The sequence below is a fragment of the Salmo salar genome, chromosome ssa07 (genome assembly GCF_905237065.1).
Source record: "Salmo salar chromosome ssa07, Ssal_v3.1, whole genome shotgun sequence".
Lineage (NCBI taxonomy): Eukaryota > Metazoa > Chordata > Actinopteri > Salmoniformes > Salmonidae > Salmo > Salmo salar.
In genome coordinates, this window is record NC_059448.1 from 57145506 (window position 1) to 57166841 (window position 21336).

Consider the following 21336-nt stretch of genomic DNA (forward strand, 5'->3'; position numbering starts at 1 on the left):
TGTCGGAGTGGGCGCCCTGATTCTAGTTTGTGAGCTAGGCAGGCTACTGGGAAGGTCTCCCACTCAGAAGTACGAGATGGGGAGGGGGAGCGGGGGTAGGTTGACCTCAGGTCTCCCCACTGGAAGACAGAGGTAGGGGGACGGGGGTAGGTTGACCTCAGGTCTCCCCACTGGAAGACAGAGGTAGGGGACGGGGGTAGGTTGACCTCAGGTCTCCCCACTGGAAGACAGAGGTAGGGGGACGGGGGTAGGTTGACCTCAGGTCTCCCCACTGGAAGACAGAGGTAGGGGACGGGGGCATGTTGACGTCAGGTCTCCCCACTGGAAGACAGAGGTAGGGGGATGGGGGTAGGTTGAGCTCAGGTCTCCCCACTGGAAGACAGAGGTAGGCGGATGGGGGAATCTATCAAATAGCGCATCTCTAACTGTGTACAGTACTAATGCAATTAGTAAAATCAGTCACACTATGAAACATTACCAAATAAACCCCAATTCATTCATAATACTGTGAATATATAGTTTCACAGACATATTGTTGTTTGTTTTTCTGGTTTGTGTGAAATGGTTAAGATTAATATAAAACCAGTCTGCACACCACCAAGGTGAATTGGTTTAGTCTTGACTCTTGGTTGATAGTGTTGGGGGATGGGTAATGTATTGATGCTCGAGTGACAAATCAACAGAAATTGATTAAAAGGGGGGGGGGGGGGGCATACAAGCTCGAACCACCACTGGGTGAAATGGTCTGTCTGTGTTGCATTGTGTCCTGTACATGTTCTGCATTTATGGAGAAACAGACAGTTGGTGGTGTTCTGATGAGGCCCGTGTTCTTCTTTTAAATCATCTGATCCTTAGAGCCAGGAAATACATGTAATGACATTCAATGCAGTGGCAAACTGTTTTCTCTTCTCTTTCTTCAGAAATGTTGTTTGTCACCGTTTTCGGTTTTGTGAACTTGATGAGCAGCAATTCAACTGTAAATTTCTTAATAGACCAATAAGAAAGAAAGTTCCAAACCTCTCTGCCAATAACAGCTGGTTTTCAGTTTTCCACTCCCTTCTCAGACCACTCCCAGACTGTCCTAGTAAAATTCTTGCTTGAGAAATATTTTTTGCTAACAATTTACTTTTGTCAGTTTAAACGGAAATCTATTACAGTAAGGTCCTAATTGCTACACATAAATGATTTGATATTGAGATAAAAACGGCTGCATTGGGCCTTTAAGAACCCCACCCGCTACCCCAAACCTCACCATCTTATAATAGTACCAACACCCCCCCCCACCTCACCATCCTATAATAGTACCAACACCCCACCCCCCACCTCACCATACTATAATAGTACCAACACCCCACCCCCCCACCTCACCATCCTATAATAGTACCAACACCCCACCCCACCCCCTCACCATCCTATAATAGTACCAACACCCCACCCCACCCCCTCACCATCCTATAATAGTACCAACACCCCACCCCACCCCCCTCACCATCCTATAATAGTACCAACACCCCACCCCCCCACCTCACCATACTATAATAGTACCAACACCCCACCCCCCCACCTCACCATCCTATAATAGTACCAACACCCCACCCCACCCCCTCACCATACTATAATAGTACCAACACCCCCCCACCTCACCATCCTATAATAGTACCAAAACCCCCCCCCACCTCACCATCCTATAATAGTACCAACACCCCACCCCCCCCCCACCTCACCATACTATAATAGTACCAACACCCCACCCCCCCACCTCACCATCCTATAATAGTACCAACACCCCACACCTCACCATCCTATAACAGTACCAACACCCCACCCCCCACCCCACCACCTCACCTCACCATACTATAATAGTACCAACACCCCACCCCCAATCTCACCATCCTATAATAGTACCAACACCCTCCCCCCACCCCCCCCACCACACCATCCTATAATAGTACCAACACCCCACCCCCCCCACCTCCCACCATCCTATAATAGTACCAACACCCCACCCCCCCACCTCACCATCCTATAATAGTACCAACACCCCACCTCACCATCCAATAATAGTACCAACACCCCACCCCCCCACCCCCCACCTCACCATCCTATACTAGTACCAACACCCCACCCCCCCAACACACCATCCTATAATAGTACCAACACCCCACCCCCCACCCCCCACCTCACCATCCTATAATAATACCAACACCCCACCCCCCACCCCACCCCCCCACCTCACCATCCTATAATAGTACCAACACCCCACCCCCCCCACCTCACCATCCTATAATATTACCAACACCCCCACCCCCCACCCCCCACCTCACCATCCTATACTAGTACCAACACCCCACCCCCCCAACACACCATCCTATAATAGTACCAACACCCCACCCCCCACCTCACCATCCTATAATAATACCAACACCCCACCCCCCACCCCACCCCCACCCCCCCCACCTCACCATCCTAAAATAGTACCAACACCCCACCCCCCACAACCCAATCCTAAAATAGTATCAACACCCCACCCCCACCACACCATCCTATAATAGTACCAACACCCTCCCCCCCACCCCCCACCTCACCATCCTATAACAGTACCAAACCCCCACCCCCCACCACACCATCCTATAATAGTACCAACACCCTCCCCCCACCCCCCACCTCACAATCCTATAATAGTACCAACACCCCACCCCCCCACCTCACCATCCTACAATAGTACCAACACCCCACCCCCCCACCTCACCATCCTATACTAGTACCAACACCCCACCCCCAACACACCATCCTATAATAGTACCAACACCCCACCTCCCACCCCCCCACCTCCCACCCCCCACCTAACCATCCTATAATAGTACCAACACCCCACCCCCCACCCCACCCCCCACCTCACCATCCTAAAATAGTACCAACACCCCACCCCCCCCACCACACCATCCTATAATAGTATCAACACCCCACCCCCAACCCCCCACCTCACCATCCTATAATAGTACCAACACCCCACCCCCCCACCCCCACCTCACCATCCTATAATAATACCAACACCCCACCCCCCACCCCACCCCCCCCCACCTCACCATCCTAAAATAGTACCAACACCCCACCCCCCCACCACACCATCCTATAAAAGTATCAACACCCCACCCTCCACCACACCATCTTATAATAGTACCACCCCCACCCCCCACCTCACCATCCTAAAATAGTACCAACACCCCACCCCCTCCACCACACCATCCTATAATAGTATCAACACCCCAATCCCCCCACCCCCCACCTCACCATCCTATAATAGTACCAACACCCCACCCCCCACCCCACAATCCTATAATAGTACCAACACCCCACCCCCCACCTCACCATCCTATAATAGTACCAACGCCCCAACCTCACCATCCTTTAATAGTACAAACACACCACCCCCCACCTCACCATCCGGTAATTGTACCAACACCCCACCCCCCACCTCACCATCCTATAATAGTAGAAACACCCTCCCCCCACCTCACCATCCTATCCTAGTCCCAGGTCATGATAACAAGTATAACAGCTAAGTCCCAGGTCATGATAAGAGGTATAACAGCTAAGTCACAGGTCATGGTACCATGGTAACAGGTATAACAGCTAAGTCACAGGTCATGGTACCATGGTAACAGGTATAACAGCTAAGTCACAGGTCATGGTACCATGGTAACAGGTATAACAGCTAAGTCCCAGGTCATGGTACCATGGTAACAGGTATAACAGCTAAGTCCCAGGTCATGGTTCCATGGTAACAGGTATAACAGCTAAGTCCCAGGTCATGGTTCCATGGTAACAGGTATAACAGCTAAGTCCCAGGTCATGGTTCCATGGTAACAGGTATAACAGGGTAGATGTGTGTGTGAATAATGGGTGAGGATGCTTTAGGTCAAACCAAATCTAACAGTGTAGATGGTGCAGGATGACCAGAATGACTTCTTCTGTTCCTCTACGCATGTGGTGAACGGGTCACCTCTCCCCCTCAGTGGAGGGGTTTTCAAGGGGTCTCCAGGAGGTCTCTAAGGGGGCCACATTGAAAGAACACCTCTGTTCGTAGGAAAGAAGGATTACCAGCTGATACTGAGTAACTATCCTGAGAGCTCAGACAGACGAACAACACCCCACAGACACATAGAATCAGGCATGGACACGTACACACACACACACACACACACACACACACACACACACACACACACACACACACACACACACACACACACACACACACACACACACACACACACACACACACACACACACACACACACACACACACACACACACACACACACACACACACACACACACACACACACACACACACACACCGACAACACACACACCGACAACACACACACACTGTGACGTAGAAGTCCGTCACTGGCCGCGGGCAGCATTTGGTACTTTAACGCACGCACACATTCATCACTCCTCCCTGCTCCGTTATCAGATAAGTTAACAATGTGGGTCGACACACAAGTTAACGTCTCTATCTTAGTACATACATTTCACACTTACTTCAGTAACCAGTTAGGGTATAAAGAAATAAAGACAGGTGTTCATATTTAATATAAGCAATATTTAGTATACTTATCGATGTTATGGATGAGCACGGTTGTTTGTTCTGTTCCTCTCTCTCTCCATCTCTGTAGCTTCCAGGTATGCTGGATAAGGACCCGAGCTAAGGGAATTGGGCTTACTTTGTAGTGCCTGTCCGGAATGGCTCATTAATGTAAACGGGCATATTGGAAGACACTGTCAGTAGTGATGTAATTTTGTAAATGTGATATTGTGATGTTGTTTCATAAACGTGTTGCAATGTATATATTTTGGTATGTTTAGATAAATGGAAACTGTATGTTGAATAGGTAATTGCTTAATTAATTAGTGTTAATTGTTCTGAGGGGAGGGGCTACCCCTACAAAAGGAGCCTCTCTTTCAGTTCAAGGAGAGGCATTTTGGATTGAGCTGTGGGTGGGGCAGCTTTGTTTTTAAGCTGTCTCATAAGGTATACGTTTGATGGCAGTACTGTTGTTTTGTTCCGGAATCACTATGTAAATAAACACCGTTGCACAGAAGAACTTTTGCGGCTCCGCCATCTTTTTATTTTTTATAGAGGTTAGGTTTTCCAGTTTAGCCTTCTGGCCTACTCTACGTGACACACACACACCGACAACACACACACACACACCCACACACACACACACACACACACACCCCCCCCCACACACACACACACACACACACACACACACACACACACACACACACACACACACACACACACACACACACACACACACACACACACACACACACACACACACACACACACACACACACACACACACACACACACACACACACACACACACACACACACACACACACACACACACACACACACACAACACACACACACACACACACACACACACACACACACACACACACACACACACACACACACACACACACACACACACACACACACACACACACACACACACACACACACACACACACACACACACACCTCTCTCTCTCTGCCCAACACTCACATGGCCCATGGTCCATACCTTCATACGTCAGCCCCTGTCTTGGTTGCTGATTGGCCAGTTAGAGTGAACAACCAAACAGTCTATTGATTCCTGTCAGAACGTTTGGAATGTTAGATGGCTATCAGAGTTCCTGAATATCTGAGGTCAGTTCTCCTGTAACCTGGGGCAACTTAGGAACTCTTGGAATTTCCATTCCTTAGTGACGAGGCTAGGTCAGGAACCCAATGTCCTCCTTAACCTGGATATGTTCCAAATGGCACCCTATTCCCTCCATAGAGTCTACTTTTTGAATCCAATGGGCCAAAAGTAGTCCAAAAGTAGTGCACCCTATAGGGAACAGGATGCAGTTTTGGACACCCCTGTTGTTCGTTGGTGACTGCTGAGATTCCATATATGGACAGGTTGAACCTGGATGTAATATGAATAGGGTCAATTTCTAACTCATGTCAGTGACAGAGAATGTGTGTGGTTGTTGACTTTGGCAGGACCTTTGTGGATGTATGCATCAGCTATTTATGTACAGTATCAGCCAAGCTGTGTATGAAGTAGGGCAAAGACTGACAGTCAGACAGCACCAGCGTCTCATTACTGATCTGTAGTCAATTTTGGGTTCAACACCATATTTCACTAACTACTCCCATTCTGAGTGGTATCACCCTCCTCCCTTCAAAAACACTATGCTCAAGATTAGTGTGTGTCTCTCTCTCTCTCTCTCCTCCTCTTCTCCCCCTCTCTCTCTCGCTCTCCTCTTCTCTCCCCTCTCTCTCTCTCTCCCTCCTCTCTTTCCTCTCGTCTTCTCTCCCTCTCTCTCTCTCTCCTCTCCCCTTCTCCCCCCTCGCTCTCCTCTCCCTCCTCTCTCCTCTCCTCTCCTCTCCTCTCCTCTCCTCTCCTCTCCTCTCCTCTCCTCTCCTCTCCTCTCCTCTCCTCTCCTCTCCTCTCTCTCTCTCTCTCCCCTCTTCTCTCCCACCCCTCTCTCTCTCCTCTTCTCTCCCCCCTCTCTCTCTCCTCTTCTCTCCCCCTCTCTCTTCTTTCTCTCTCTCTCTCTCTCTCTCTCTCTCTCTCTCTCTCTCTCTCTCTTTCTCTCTCTCTCTCCTCTTCTCCCCCCTCTCTCTCCCTCCCCCCACCCCCCTCTGTAGTGGTTCTTGATCGTATGCCAGAGACATTCCTAATTGTGTAGTAGTCCAGACAACCGGAGACAACCCATTCAGCCAGTCAGAACCAAATACCTCAATTCCCGAACATCGCCAGCATAGAAGCAGCTAAAAATAGAAAGATCACCACGGAAACGTGTTTGACGTTCATAGAGAAATGCTTAATGGTGTGGTCACTGGTTCCAGGGTTTAGGGGTTAGCTTGGGTTGGGCTGGGTTGCAGGAGGGGTGATAAATTGAGCTCCAGATTCCTTCCCTGCTACTAGATTGAGAGCTCTACAGAAGCCTGGGCCCACATCTGTTTGTGCTGTGTTGCCAGCTCTTATGGTCATTGCGGTGTTTGCTGTATATGACAATAGGAGTTGGCTATACAGCACAAACAGACCGGGGACCAGGCTATCTCTACAGAACTCAGTCAGTGGTAGAAAGAGACCAGTCTTCTCAGAGACGTTTGAAGAAACCCACCCATGCTAAAGCTTTAAACCAGCCCTTTAAACCAGCCCATTAAACCAGCCCTTTAAACCGGCCCTCTAAAACGACCACTGTCACACACATACCTACACACCTACACACACACTTACACACTCCACTGTACTGTTACTACTGGCCCTGGGCCTGCTTGGGTTCCTGGTGTGTGTGTGTGTTCCTGTGATTATTTTACTTTCTCTGTTTTCAACCTCAGACCCACCAGACCCAGCCCTGCATGTGGAATGTCCTGCTAGCCCACAGTGCCTGTTTCTCTAGACAGGAGCATGTCCTGCTAGCGTACAGTATCTGTTTCTCTAGACAGGAGCATGTCCTGCTAGCCTACAGTATCTGTTTCTCTAGACAGGAGCATGTCCTGCTAGCCTACAGTACCTGTTTCTCTAGACAGGAGCATGTCCTGCTAGTCTACAGTACCTGTTTCTCTAGACAGGAGCATGTCCTGCTAGCCTACAGTATCTGTTTCTTTAGACAGGAGCATGTCCTGCTAGCCTACAGTACCTGTTTCTCTAGACAGGAGCATGTCCTGCTAGCCTACAGTATCTGTTTCTCTAGACAGGAGCATGTCCTGCTAGCCTACAGTACCTGTTTCTCTAGACAGGAGCATGTCCTGCTAGCCTACAGTGCCTGTTTCTCCAGACAGGAGCATGTCCTGCTAGCCTACAGTGACTGTTTCTCTAGACAGGAGCATGTCCTGCTAGCCTACAGTGATTGTTTCTCTAGACAGGAGCATGTCCTGCTAGCCTACAGTGCCTGTATCTCTAGACAGGAGCATGTCCTGCTAGCCTACAGTACCTGTTTCTCCAGACGGGAGCATGTCCTGCTAGCCTACAGTGATTGTTTCTCTAGACAGGAGCATGTCCTGCTAGCCTACATTGTCTGTTTCTCCAGACGGGAGCATGTCCTGCTAGCCTACAGTGCCTGTTTCTCCAGACGGGAGCATGTCCTGCTAGCCTACAGTACCTGTTTCTCTAGACAGGAGCATGTCCTGCTAGCCTACAGTGATTGTTTCTCTAGACGGGAGCATGTCCTGCTAGCCTACAGTGATTGTTTCTCTAGACGGGAGCATGTCCTGCTAGCCTACAGTGACTGTTTCTCCAGACGGGAGCATGTCCTGCTAGCCTACAGTGTCTGTTTCTCTAGACGGGAGCATGTCCTGCTAGCCTACAGTGACTGTTTCTCCAGACGGGTGCATGTCCTGCTAGCCTACAGTGATTGTTTCTCTAGACGGGAGCATGTCCTGCTAGCCTACAGTGATTGTTTCTCCAGACGGGAGCATGTCCTGCTAGCCTACAGTGCCTGTTTCTGCAGACGGGAGCATGTCCTGCTAGCCTACAGTGACTGTTTCTCCAGACGGGTGCATGTCCTGCTAGCCTACAGTGATTGTTTCTCTAGACGGGAGCATGTCCTGCTAGCCTACAGTGATTGTTTCTCCAGACGGGAGCATGTCCTGCTAGCCTACAGTGCCTGTTTCTGCAGACGGGAGCATGTCCTGCTAGCCTACAGTGATTGTTTCTCTAGACGGGAGCATGTCCTGCTAGCCTACAGTGTCTGTTTCTCCAGACGGGAGCATGTCCTGCTAGCCTACAGTATCTGTTTCTCTAGACAGGAGCATGTCCTGCTAGCCTACAGTGATTGTTTCTCTAGACGGGAGCATGTCCTGCTAGCCTACAGTGTCTGTTTCTCCAGACGGGAGCATGTCCTGCTAGCCTACAGTGTCTGTTTCTCCAGACTGGAGCATGTCCTGCTAGTCTACAGTGTCTGTTTCTCCAGACGGGAGCATGTCCTGCTAGCCTACAGTGTCTGTTTCTCCAGACGGGAGCATGTCCTGCTAGCCTACAGTGTCTGTTTCTCCAGACAGGAGCATGTCCTGCTAGCCTACAGTGACTGTTTCTCCAGACAGGAGCATGTCCTGCTAGCCTACAGTGTCTGTTTCTCCAGACAGGAGCATGTCCTGCTAGCCTACAGTGTCTGTTTCTCCAGACGGGAGCATGTCCTGCTAGCCTACAGTGACTGTTTCTCCAGACAGGAGCATGTCCTGCTAGCATACAGTACCTGTTTCTCCAGACAGGAGCATGAGTGACTACCTTCAGACTTGGCCCTTTTCAATCCTCTGTTGGTGTTCACTCCAGGGGAAAACACTAGTCCACTAGAGTTTATACAAGTTCCCACTCTGTCTTAATGTGCATCCCAAATGACACTCTATTCCCGATGTAGTGCACTACAGAGCTCTGGTCAAAACTGGTCCAAAGTAGTGCTCCCAAGCGGCTCCCGAGTGGCGCAGCGGTCTAAGGCACTGCATCTCAGTGCTAGAGGCGTCACCCTGGTTCAATGCCAGGCCGTATCACAACTGGCCATGGTTGGGAGTCCCATAGGGCAGCTCGCAATTGGCCCAGCGTTGTCCGGGTTTGGCCGGTGTAGGCCGTCATTGTAAATAAGAATCTGTTCTTATAAACTTGCCTGGTTAAATAAAACAAATAAAATATATATATAGAGAGAATAGGGTGCATTTTTGGGACGCCCCTCTGTCTTGTATTGTAGTTCACTAAGTCCTCATAACAGAACATGTCCATTCTCTCTCTTCTCCTGTTACGTACTGAAGCCTACACCTATCCCCCTGTGTTAAATTACATACTGTAGTCTACACCTATCCCCCCTGTGTTAAATTACATACTGTAGTCTACACCTATCCCTCCCGTGTTAAATTACATACTGTAGTCTACACCTATCCCCTTCTGTGTTAAATTACATACTGTAGTCTACACCTATCCCCCCTGTGTTAAATTACATACTGTAGTCTACACCTATCCCCCTGTGTTAAATTACATACTGTAGTCTACACCTATCCCCCCTGTGTTAAATTACATACTGTAGCCCACACCTATCCCCCCTGTGTTAAATTACATACGGTAGTCTACACCTATCCCCCTGTGTTAAATTACATACTGTAGTCTACACCTATCCCCCTGTGTTACATTACATGCTGTAGTCTACACCTATCCCCCTGTGTTAAATTACCTACTGTAGTCTACACCTATCCCCCTGTGTTACATTACATACTGTAGTCTACACCTATCCCCCGTGTTAAATTACATACTGTAGTCTACACCTATCCCCTCCTGTGTTAAATTACATACTGTAGTCTACACCTATCCCCCTGTTTTAAATTACATACTGTAGTCTACACCTATCCCCCCTGTGTTAAATTACATACTGTAGTCTACACCTATCCCCTTCTGTGTTAAATTACATACTGTAGTCTACACCTATTCTCTCCTGTGTTAAATTACATACTGTAGTCTACACCTATCCCCCCTGTGTTAAATTACATACTGTAGTCTACACCTATCCCCCTGTGTTAAATTACATACTGTAGTCTACACCTATCCCCTCCTGTGTTAAATTACATACTGTAGTCTACACCTATCCCCTCCTGTGTTAAATTACATACTGTAGTCTACACCTATTCCCTCCTGTGTTAAATTACATACTGTAGTCTACACCTATCCCCCCTGTGTTAAATTACATACTGTAGTCTACACCTATTCCCTCCTGTGTTAAATTACATACTGTAGTCTACACCTATTCTCTCCTGTGTTAAATTACATACTGTAGTCTACACCTATTCCCTCCTGTGTTAAATTACATACTGTAGTCTACACCTAGCCCCTCCTGTGTTAAATACCTGTGTTAAATACCCCTCCTTCTGCTTTGTCTTCTCAACAACCTTTGGAAAAATTGTTGGAGCAAAAGAATGCCATTACTCAGTGCGAAATATGGACTGGCCTGGTCTGTGAAATGTCTTCTTCCTGCTGGCTATCAGAGAAAACAAAGCTAGCAGCCATAATAAAGTTGTTTTGACAACTAGGTAGTGTAAGAGGAACATGGTGGGTGTGTAGATGTAGGAACATGGAGAACAAGGGACATGGAGTACTTATTTTCCTTTGCTGAGGGAGACTTTTACTAGAGTCAGCATGGGAAGACTTTAATAGACGCACGCAAGAACACACACCAGAGAAGACAAGAGACTTCACTTTTAAATGGAGCTGTTTATTTGAGATGATGCAGAAAGAAGATATTGTGAGAATCTGTGGTTTCCTCACTCTCCTGACTACAAACATGATTTCCACTGCAATACGCAGTAGAGAACAATGCTATTACACAATCTGAAACAGTTTTTATAAAAACCAGAACAGCACATCTGTGATGGTAACAAACAAAAGCATGATCCAGGTTGAACCATCTATAACAAGATAGTAACTACAGTACAGTAATAACTTCACTATCAATAGACAGCAGCAAAATAAAGCTTAAATAACATTATAATACTTTATCATAAGATAATATCTAGTCAAGTTTTCCTATAGTTATATGACATATTTTAACAAACAGATGTAGGCTAACATCTGTTTTGTCTAGTTAGGCAGAGGGCAGCTTGGGGGCTCTTAGACCTGTTGAGACTTGATGGCACCCCTTTCTTTTCCATTACAGTCTACGTAGCTGTGTGTGTGTGTGTGTGTGTGTGTGTGTGTGTGTGCCTGCGTGCGTGCGTGCATGCATGTGTGCGTGTTTTCAATCTTACGACTCCCAGAGAATCACTTGTGTGTTTACGATCTGTTCCTTACTGTTGTTGAACTTTAACCTCTTCAGTCCCTTATACACACACACATACCGCTAACCCTGTTTTCATAGGAGGCAGGACCCCTTCCAGTTATTAAAGCAGACCTGGTACACATCCTCTGCCCATAAAATAAAACCATTCAATGTTTCTATATTTTGGAAAAATCAAAAACAGAAGCATGATAAAAAACAAATCCTTTCAAAAATACTAACATAGTATCATTTTTCAGCACTGTAAAATCCAGTTAAAAAATACACTTTCAGTCCATACAATACAAAAAGGCTAAACAATACTTAACAAGACTGTGGGTTGTTATGGTAACACCCTGGGCCCTGAGCCATAAAGACCCCTGACCTTTCAGAAGCATTCATTGGCTGATTTAGATTTATTTTGATGAGCTAGCCGTTGGCATATGTGACATTTCCACAGTGGGGCTCCATTGATTTCTCAACACTAATATGTTTCAGTGTGTTTGGGTTTCTCGGACACCACTCGGTTGTTTAAATGTCTGGGTCTGTGTCCCAAATGGCAATCTATTCCCTATGTAGTGCACTCCTTTTCACAAAGGGCCCATAGAGCTGCGTTTAACAGACAGAGAGAGAGAGGAGACAAACAGAGAGAGAAGAGACAGCTACAGAGAGAGAGAGGGACAGCTACAAAAAGAGAGAGGAGACAGCTACAGAGAGAGAGAGGAAACAGCTACAGAGAGCGAGAGGAGACAGCTACAGAGAGAGAGGGGAGACAGCTACAGAGAGAGAGAGGAAGCTACAGAGAGAGTGAGAGGAAGCTACAGAGAGAGTGAGAGGAGACAGCTACAGAGAGAGAGGAGACAGCTACAGAGAGAGAGAGAAAGAGAGAGAGAGACAGCTACAGAGAGAGAGAGAGAGAGAGAGACAGCTACAGAGAGAGAGAGAGAGAGAGGAGACAGCTACAGAGAGAGAGAGGAGACAGCTACAGAGAGAGAGAGAGAGAGAGAGGAGACAGCTACAGAGAGAGAGAGAGGAGACAGCTACAGAGAGAGAGAGGAGACAGCTACAGAGAGAGTGAGAGGAAGCTACAGAGAGAGAGAGGAGACAGCTACAGAGAGAGAGAGGAGACAGCTACAGAGAGAGAAAGAAAGAGGGGACAGCAACATAGTTAAACTAGTACCTGAGGACTGTGTAGGTTCCCTGTACTCTCCATTGGTGATTTGGCGGATTAGTTTATTGTGGTCTTCCCCATCGAAGGGCATGGTCCCATAGACTAGGGTGTAGAGAAGCACTCCAAGGGCCCAACTGTCTACCTGGAAACACAACACACTGGTAGTTACAATACTGTCTACCTGGAAACACAACACACTGGTAGTTACAATACTGTCTACCTGGAAACACAACACACTGGTAGTTACAATACTGTCTACCTGGAAACACAACACACTGGTAGTTACAATACTGTCTACCTGGAAACACAACACACTGGTAGTTACAATACTGTCTACCTGGAAACACAACACACTGGTAGTTACAATACTGTCTACCTGGAATCACAACACACTGGTAGTTACAATACTGTCTACCTGGAAACACAACACACTGGTAGTTACAATACTGTCTACCTGGAAACACAACACACTGGTAGTTACAATACTGTCTACCTGGAAACACAACACACTGGTAGTTACAATACTGTCTACCTGGAATCACAACACACTGGTAGTTACAATACTGTCTACCTGGAAACACAACACACTGGTAGTTACAATACTGTCTACCTGGAATCACAACACACTGGTAGTTACAATACTGTCTACCTGGAAACATTACTGTCTACCTGGAAACACATCACACTGGTAGTTACAATACTGTCTACCTGGAATCACAACACACTGGTAGTTACAATACAACACCTTTGTGATAGGTAGACAACACATAGTTTCTCCAAAGCGTTCTTGTATGGTGGCCTCAGTAGCACACATTCCCCAAGGCTGCTGATTTACTACTGTTGGTTTGTCATTGGTTCACTTCCTACTGTTTTCACACCCGTCTGCTGGCTAAGATAATGGCCCTTTAATGTGTTTCAACAGAAACAATAACAAGATGCTGTATCTTCTCCAAACACTCCGTTCTTTACACACTGATTGCTGTCGTAAAAGCCATGTCAAGGTCTGTGACTTAAGTGATTGGGTTCTGTTCTGATGAGGTTGCCTTTGGCTCTGAGGTATAAACCTTAGGCTTCGGGCCCAAATGACAGCCTATTCCCTATGTAGTGACCAGGGCTCATAGAGAGTATGGTTTAATTTGGGACACAAGCTGTATTCTCTGATTAGCTGAGATTATCTCCAGGAATCACAGCTAGCTGGGAAACAATGGATGATTAGTCTATGGGAAGTCTACTCCCCTGACTCCATAACCTCAGAATGTGTGTGTGTGTGTGTGTGTGTGTGTGTGTGTGTGTGTGTGTGTGTGTGTGTGTGTGTGTGTGTGTGTGTGTGTGTGTGTGTGTGTGTGTGTGTGTGTGTGTGTGTGGTCTAGAGCTGTGATTGTTGGCTGGGACTCTGTCGGTCTCGGCCTCTTTGACAGGCTGTGTCAAACCGAGGAAGGGCTTTTCTCAGGAAGCTAAAGGAGATGGGAGTAGGGGAGCGGTGACACAGGGTCAGGAAGCTAAAGGAGATGGGAGTAGGGGAGGTCAAGAAGCTAAAGGAGATGGGAGTAGGGGAGCGGTGACACAGGGTCAGGAAGCTAAAGGAGATGGGAGTAGGGGAGGAAGCTAAAGGAGATGGAGTAGGGAGACACAGGGTCAGGAAGCTAAAGGAGATGGGAGTAGGGGAGGGGTGAGGGCAGAAGCTAAAGGAGATGGGAGTAGGGGAGGGGAGACACAGGGTCAGGAAGCTAAAGGAGATGGGAGTAGGGGAGGGGTGACACAGGGTCAGGAAGCTAAAGGAGATGGGAGTAGGGGAGGGGTGACACAGGGTCAGGAAGCTAAAGGAGATGGGAGTAGGGGAGGGGTGACACAGGGTCAGGAAGCTAAAGGAGATGGGAGTAGGGGAGGGGAGACACAGGGTCAGGAAGCTAAAGGAGATGGGAGTAGGGGAGGGGTGACACAGGGTCAGGAAGCTAAAGGAGATGGGAGTAGGGGAGGGGTGACACAGGGTCAGGAAGCTAAAGGAGATGGGAGTAGGGGAGGGGGTGACACAGGGTCAGGAAGCTAAAGGAGATGGGAGTAGGGGAGGGGTGACACAGGGTCAGGAAGCTAAAGGAGATGGGAGTAGGGGAGGGAGACACAGGGTCAGGAAGCTAAAGGAGATGGGAGTAGGGGAGGGGTGACACAGGGTCAGGAAGCTAAAGGAGATGGGAGTAGGGGAGCGGTGACACAGGGTCAGGAAGCTAAAGGAGATGGGAGTAGGGGAGGGGAGACACAGGGTCAGGAAGCTAAAGGAGATGGGAGTAGGGGAGGGGTGACACAGGGTCAGGAAGCTAAAGGAGATGGGAGTAGGGGAGCGGTGACACAGGGTCAGGAAGCTAAAGGAGATGGGAGTAGGGGAGGGGTGACACAGGGTCAGGTGGTGTAGGGGTCATTATGTAATATTTACTGTAGGGTGGGAGAGGGGCGGCTCCTAATGTCTCATGAAATGATGGGACTCAGTGAAATCCTGGAGTCACAGTCATTCTGGGTCTATGTTTGGTAACAGATGAGTGAGCTTGCCTGGGCTGGCTGTTGGGGAAGTGGCTGTGAAGCCTGGCTGGTTGGGCCTGACAGGATGTGTGTGTGTGTGTGTGTGTGTGTGTGTGTGTGTGTGTGTGTGTGTGTGTGTGTGTGTGTGTGTGTGTGTGTGTGTGTGTGTGTGTGTGTGTGTGTGTGTGTGTTTGTGTGCTTGTGCGGGCGGGCGGGCGTGCGTGCGTGTGAAAGTGTCATGGTGGGAGAAGTGTGTGTGTGTGTGTGGGAGAAATGTGTGTGTGTGTGGGAGAAATGTGTGTGTGAGTAAACTTCCTCCAAGACAGGAACGGGTGTTCACTACCTTCACTTGTCAGCTTAAGGACAAACCCAGAAGGCCCAGGGAGCAAGAGTACTTTTTGGGATGGGGGTTCCCTTCAGTGTTTCCCTTATCCAACTGTAAGGGGGAATTTGATCTGGGGATTTTCCACTGGTGAGAACCACTGGTGTGTGTGTGTGTGTGTGTACCTCTGGACCATGGTAGGGCCTGCCGTTGACGATCTCTGGTGAGGCGTACAGAGGGCTGCCACAGAACGTCTGAAGGAGCTCGTCTTTGTGGTAAAGGTTGGACAGACCAAAGTCAGCAATCTGGAGGAGAGAAGAGCATGACAATCAACGTTAAATTACCCTTGGATAAGACTCGCAGATCCCTGATTGCACCTGTAAAGAGACTGTCCCTATCCCTAAGATGCTGTGTTGAAGTACAGCATATGAAAGACAAGAGATTGACATCTCTACGAAGTCAAAGATCTTACCTTGATATTACAGTTTTCATCCAGCAGCACGTTTTCCAGTTTTAAATCCCTGTGCACCACTCCGTTCTACAAAGACAAAACAGGACAAGTCTAATTAAACTGTGACCCATTTACACACACACACGCCCGCGTACACGCACACGCACACCTGCGCACACACACACACACACCTGCATACACACACACGCCCGCGTACACACACACACGCACACCTGCGCACACACACACACCTGCATACACACACACACGCCCGCTTACACACACACACACACACATGCGCACCTTTCTTTTGTCTACCATGTTTGGTGAGCTCATCCGCAATGGTTCTTTTCAAGTGGCACATGTTCTATATAAATCTAGCATCTTTAATTCATTTCAATGATAAAATGTATTCTCATAAACATCTCTCGTGTTGTTGGGTGACACACTAAACATTTACATAAACAGCCATTAAACATGTGGGACACAGGATCCACATCTCAAATGCCACCCTATTCCCTACATAGTGCACTACTTTGGGCCAGATGACTGCAGTAGTCAGTGCAGCATGTAGGGATCAGGGTGCCATTTGGAGTTCAGCCAGTGACAGGAAGTGTGGTCATGGTTCGACATGAACCAGAGGAACCACATGAACAGTTTGACCATGCACTGTGTGTTGATAATTCACTTAACCATGGAAGGCAGATGTGGTTGACCTCTCTCTCTCGCCATTTCTCTGTGTGTCTCTCTAACTCTCTCTCTAACTCTCTCTCTAACTCTCTCTCTAACTCTCACACACCTCCCTCCCTCCCTCCCTCCCTCCCTCCCTCCCTCCCTGTCTCTCTATCTGTAGGGAGGAAGCAGGGGAAGTCTATACTCTGCCACACTTCCTTCAGTCTGTCACTGCAGCTCTGCCCTGTCCTAACCTACTGTATCTCTATGTCCGGCTCCTCCCTCCTCACCATGTGGATGGTGAGGATGGTGAGGTGGGGGGGTGGGGTGTTGGTACTATTATAGGATGGTGAGGTGGGGGGTGGGGGGTGGGGTGTTGGTACTATTATAGGATGGTGGGGGGGTGGGGTGTTGGTACTATTATAGGATGGTGTGGTGGGGGGTGGGGTGTTGGTACTATTATAGGATGGTGAGGTGGGGGGGGGGGGTGTTGGTACTATTATAGGATGGTGAGGTGGGGGGTGGGGTGTTGGTACTATTATAGGATGGTGAGGTGGGGGGGGTGGGGTGTTTGTACTATTAAAGGATGGTGAGGTGGGGGGGTTGGGGTGTTGGTACTATTATAGGATTGTGGGGTGGGGGTGGGGGGTGGGGTGTTGGTACTATTATAGGATGGTGGGGTGGGGGTGGGGGGTGGGGTGTTGGTACTATTATAGGATGGTGAGGTGGGGGGGTGGGGTGTTGGTACTATTATAGGATTGTGAGGTGGGGGTGGGGGGTGGGGTGTTGGTACTATTATAGGATGGTGTGGTGGGGGGGTGGGGTGTTGGTACTATTATAGGATGGTGAGGTGGGGGGTGGGGGTGTTGGTACTATTATAGGATGGTGAGGTGGGGGGTTGGTCTTTTAGGATTGTGGGGTGGGGGTGGGGGGTGGGGTGTTGGTACTATTATAGGATGGTGAGGTGGGGGGTGGGGTGTTGGTACTATTATAGGATGGTGAGGTGGGGGTGGGGTGTTGGTACTATTATAGGATTGTGAGGTGGGGGGTGGGGGGGTGGGGTGTTGGTACTATTATAGGATGGTGAGGTGGGGGGTGGGGTGTTGGTACTATTATAGGATGGTGAGGTGGGGGGGTGGGGTGTTGGTACTATTATAGGATGGTGAGGTGGGGGGGTGTTGGTACTATTATAGGATGGTGGGGTGGGGGGGTGGGGTGTTGGTACTATTATAGGATGGTGAGGTGGGGGGTGGGGTGTTGGTACTATTATAGGATGGTGAGGTGGGGGGTGGGGTGTTGGTACTATTATAGGATGGTGAGGTGGGGGGTGGGGTGTTGGTACTATTATAGGATGGTGAGGTGGGGGTGGGGTGTTGGTACTATTATAGGATGGTGAGGTGGGGGGTGGGGTGTTGGTACTATTTTAGGATGGTGAGGTGGGGGTGGGGGTGGTCTTTATTGGGGTGTGGGGTGTTGGTACTATTATAGGATGGTGTGGTGGAGGGTGGGGTGTGGTGGGGTGTTGGTACTATTATAGGATGGTGAGGTGGGGGTGGGGTGTTGGTACTATTATAGGATGGTGTGGTGGGGGTGGGGGTGTTGGTACTATTATAGGATGGTGAGGTGGGGGGTGGGGGTGGGGTGTTGGTACTATTATAGGATGGTGAGGTGGGGGGGGTGGGGTGTTGGTACTATTATAGGATGGTGAGGTGGGGGGGTGGGGTGTTGGTACTATTATAGGATGGTGAGGTGGGGGGTGGGGGGGGGGGTGTTGGTACTATTATAGGATGGTGTGGTGGGGGGTGGGGTGTTGGTACTATTATAGGATGGTGAGGTGGGGGGTGGGGGTGGGGTGTTGGTACTATTATAGGATGGTGAGGTGGGGGGGGTGGGGTGTTGGTACTATTATAGGATGGTGAGGTGGGGGGGGGGTGGGGTGTTGGTACTATTATAGGATGGTGAGGTGGGGGGGTGGGGGTGTTGGTACTATTATAGGATGGTGAGGTGGGGGTGGGGGGGTGGGGTGTTGGTACTATTATAGGATGGTGAGGTGGGGGGGGTGGGGTGTTGGTACTATTATAGGATGGTGAGGTGGGGGGGGGGGGTGGGGTGTTGGTACTATTATAGGATGGTGAGGTGGGGGGGTGTGGGGTGTTGGTACTATTATAGGATGGTGTGGTGGGGGGGTGGGGGTGGGGTGTTGGTACTATTATAGGATGGTGTGTTGGGGGGGTGGGGTGTTGGTACTAGTATAGTATGGTGAGGTGGGGGGGTGGGGGGTGGGGTGTTGGTACTATTATAGGATGGTGAGGTGGGGGGGGTGGGGGGTGTTGGTACTATTATAGGATGGTGAGGGTGGGGGGGTGGGGTGTTGGTACTATTATAGGATGGTGGGTGGTGGGGTGTTGGTACTATTATAGGATGGTGTGGTGGGGGGGTGGGGGGAGGGTGTTGGTACTATTATAGGATGGTGAGATTGGGGGTGGGGTGTTGGTACTATTATAGTATGGTGAGGTGAGGTGGTGGGGGTGGGGGGTGGGGTGTTGGTACTATTATAAGATGGTGAGGTGGGGGGGTGGGGGGGAGGGTGTTGGTACTATTATAGGATGGTGAGGGGGTGGGGTGGGGTGTTGGTACTATTATAGGATGGTGAGGTGGGGGGGTGGGGTGTTGGTACTATTATAGTATGGTGAGGTGGGGGGTGGGGTGTTGGTACTATTATAGGATGGTGAGGTGGGGGGGGGTGTTGGTACTATTATAAGATGGTGAGGTTTGGGGTAGCGGGTGGGGTTCTTAAAGGCCCAATGCAGCCGTTTTTATCTCAATATCAAATCATTTATGTGTAGCAATTAGGACCTTACTGTAATAGATTTCCGTTTAAACTGACAAAAGTAAATTGTTAGCAAAAAAATATTTCTCAAGCAAGAATTTTACTAGGACAGTCTGGGAGTGGTCTGAGAAGGGAGTGGAAAACTGAAAACCAGCTGTTATTGGCAGAGAGGTTTGGAACTTTCTTTCTTATTGGTCTATTAAGAAATTTACAGTTGAATTGCTGCTCATCAAGTTCACAAAACCGAAAACGGTGACAAACAACATTTCTGAAGAAAGAGAAGAGAAAACAGTTTGCCACTGCATTGAATGTCATTACATGTATTTCCTGGCTCTAAGGATCAGATGATTTAAAAGAAGAACACGGGCCTCATCAGAACACCACCAACTGTCTGTTTCTCCATAAATGCAGAACATGTACAGGACACAATGCAACACAGACAGACCATTTCACCCAGTGGTGGTTCGAGCTTGTATGGCTCCTGGGCGCCCCCCCCCCTTTTAATCAATTTCTGTTGATTTGTCACTCGAGCATCAATACATTACCCATCCCCCAACACTATCAACCAAGAGTCAAGACTAAACCAATTCACCTTGGTGGTGTGCAGACTGGTTTTATATTAATCTTAACCATTTCACACAAACCAGAAAAACAAACAACAATATGTCTGTGAAACTATATATTCACAGTATTATGAATGAATTGGGGTTTATTTGGTAATGTTTCATAGTGTGACTGATTTTACTAATTGCATTAGTACTGTACACAGTTAGAGATGCGCTATTTGATAGATTCCCCCATCCGCCTACCTCTGTCTTCCAGTGGGGAGACCTGAGCTCAACCTACCCCCATCCCCCTACCTCTGTCTTCCAGTGGGGAGACCTGACGTCAACATGCCCCCGTCCCCCTACCTCTGTCTTCCAGTGGGGAGACCTGAGGTCAACCTACCCCCGTCCCCCTACCTCTGTCTTCCAGTGGGGAGACCTGAGGTCAACCTACCCCCGTCCCCTACCTCTGTCTTCCAGTGGGGAGACCTGAGGTCAACCTACCCCCGCTCCCCCTCCCCATCTCGTACTTCTGAGTGGGAGACCTTCCCAGTAGCCTGCCTAGCTCACAAACTAGAATCAGGGCGCCCACTCCGACAAGGTTAATTGACCCACAGTCCCACATGGTGACATGATATCGTTGACGTGGCGTGAAAATGAGCGATAGAAAAACGATTGCGCAAATGTCACCTTTCCAAATAAATTGGTGCGGATGCCCCGTGAGGTCCCCGGCAAGATGCTGCCCATGTCCCCTGTACCTAATCCGCCACTGATTTCCCCGTAATAGGCAGAAAAACGGTCACCAGAAGTTCATCCGGTTTCCTTGGAAATATTAACATCCAACAACATGTTTGAACAGAATATGACCTTTCTGCACTTCCCCTTATCTCACTGAGTAACGTTAAATACACAAACCTCCTACTCACCAGAAGTTCATCCTGTTCCCAAGAAACTCATGTTTTATGAAAGAGAATTTACATAATTGTGACACTGAAGTGATGAATGCATACTTAATTA

At 48.7% G+C, this 21336-nt stretch overlaps 1 long non-coding RNA gene across 1 annotated transcript; it reads right to left on the reverse strand.

Annotated features, from left to right (window-relative positions):
• Positions 1 to 12915: 12915 nt before the first annotated feature.
• Positions 12916 to 16436, reverse strand: LOC123743856 (uncharacterized). The gene is made up of 3 exons (XR_006770723.1): positions 16294 to 16436; positions 16007 to 16126; positions 12916 to 13130 (listed from the first exon to the last, which is right to left on the reverse strand). It is a non-coding gene; the product is annotated as an uncharacterized lncRNA (long non-coding RNA).
• Between the last annotated feature and the right edge of the window lie 4900 nt (positions 16437 to 21336).